Consider the following 2,288-nt stretch of genomic DNA (forward strand, 5'->3'; position numbering starts at 1 on the left):
ACTGACAATAAAAAGCACTTTGATGTTTTTAGAAAGTGATACAAAAGTCTCCAGAAAAACATCAGAAAAATCTTACTGCAACTCCATATGTATATCTTAGATTCTTTAAAAATTACTCTTAATTTTTCATAATACCAAGAGCAGCTCTATTTCCAAATAATATGAAGTTATTTTAAAGTCTTCTTCAAATTAAATAAAGAATCCAACCAATATCAGTCTAGATCACATTTTAAAACAACCCAGGGCTCATTCAGGGTAGAAGTTTTACCGGCTTCCACAAATAAAAATGAAAAAGCAAAACTATATTCCTTAACTGTTACTTTAGAAAGACACCCACCTCGGAACATCCATCTTTGACTTTTCCTGCACAAAGGTGGAAAGAACTTTCCCAATGTACTAATGTTACAAAGCACGTGGGTTCCAACAGTCACAAGGTAACTATGACAGCAAAGCCACAGTTACTTGTGAGATCACAAAAACTATATGATGTAATTTTTAATTGAGGTGAAATTCACATCACATGAAATCAACCATTTTAAAGTATACAGTCCAGTGGCATTTAGTATATTCACAATGTTGTGCAACTGTCACCACTACCTAGTTCCAAAAGGTTTTAGTCACCCCAAAATGAAACCTTAACCTCATTAAGCAGTCACTACCATTCCCCCTGCTCCAGCCCCTGGCAACTGCTAATATGCTTTATTGTCTCTATGGATTTACTTTTCTAGATATTTTGTACAAAAGTAATCACTCAATATGTGACCTTTCATGTCTACCTTCTTTTACTTAGCATGATGTTTTAAGGTTCTTCTACATTGTAGCAAGTATCAGTACTTCATTCCTTTTATGGCTGAAAAATATTCCATTGTATGGATATGCCACATTTCGTTCATCCGTTTTATCCATTGAAGGACATTTGGGCTGTTTCCACCTTTTGGTAACTGTGACTAGTGCAGCTATGAACATTTGTGTACAAGTATTTGTTTGAATACCTGTCTTTGATTATTTTTGGCATAGACCTAGAAGTAGAATTGCTGCATCAGACTTTTTGAGGAATTACCAAACTGTTTTCCACAGTGGCTACACCATTTTACATCTTACCAGCGAAGCATGAGGGTTCCAATTTTTCTACATCCTTATCAATACTTCTTGTTTTCTGTTTGAGTTTTTAAAAATTATAGCCATCTTTGTGGGTGTGAAATAGTATTGCTGCATTGTGGTTCTAATTTGCATTTCCATAATGACCAATGATGTTGAACATCTTTTCTTATGTTTGTTGACCATTTGTAAATCTTCTGTGGAGAAATGTCCAATCAAGTCCTTGCCCATATTTTAACTGGATTGTTTGCCTTTTGTTGTTGAGTTATAAGTTTTTAAAAAATACATTATCAATACTGGGCCCTTATCAGATTTGAAAATCATTTTTTCCCATTCTGTAGATTATCTTTTACTTTCTTAATAGCGTCCTTTGATGCACAAAAGTATTAAACCTTGATGAAGTCAAATTTATCTTTTGCTTTTGTTGCTTGTGCTTTTGATGTCATTTCTAAGAATCCACTACCAAATCCAAGGTCATGAGTATTTAGTCTTTTGTTTTCTAAGAGTTTTGGCTCTTCCAATTAAGTCTTTGATCCATTTTGAGTTAATTTTACTTTATGGTGGAAAGTTGGGATCTAACTTTATCTTTTTGCATGTGGATATCCAGTTGTCCCAGAAACATTTGTTGAAAAAATTGTCCTTTCCCTCATTGAACGGTTTTGGCATCCTTGTCAAAAATCAATTGACTATAGATGTATGGGTTTATTTCTGGACTCTCAATTCCAGTCCATTGATCCATATGTCTATCCATGTGCCAGTACCACACTGTTTTGATTATTATAGCTTTTTGAAATCGGGAAACATGAGTCCTCCAGCTTTACCTTAATTTTTCAAGATTGTTTTGACTATTCAGAATCTCTTACAATTTCACATGAATTTTAGGATCAACTTTTCCATTTCTGCAAAAGAGGCTGCCAGGATTTTGGTAGAGATTGCACTGAATCTCTATATCACTTTGGGTAGTACAGCCAACTTTATAATATCAAGTCTTCCAAACTATGAACATGGGGTATCTTTCCATTCCATGGTGTAATTTTGCTACCTTAAAATGTCATTGATAAGGTAATGCAATAACTTCCTTTAAGTGTCTGTATCTCTATGGTAATCTACAAACGCCATGGAGTAATTCACAAATGAGAAGTTTACACTTGTCATGGAGAGACCAATATTTATATTCCAGAGAAAGAGTG

The sequence above is a fragment of the Pteropus alecto genome, unplaced genomic scaffold (assembly GCF_000325575.1).
Source record: "Pteropus alecto unplaced genomic scaffold, ASM32557v1 scaffold45, whole genome shotgun sequence".
NCBI classification, from domain to species: Eukaryota; Metazoa; Chordata; class Mammalia; order Chiroptera; family Pteropodidae; genus Pteropus; species Pteropus alecto.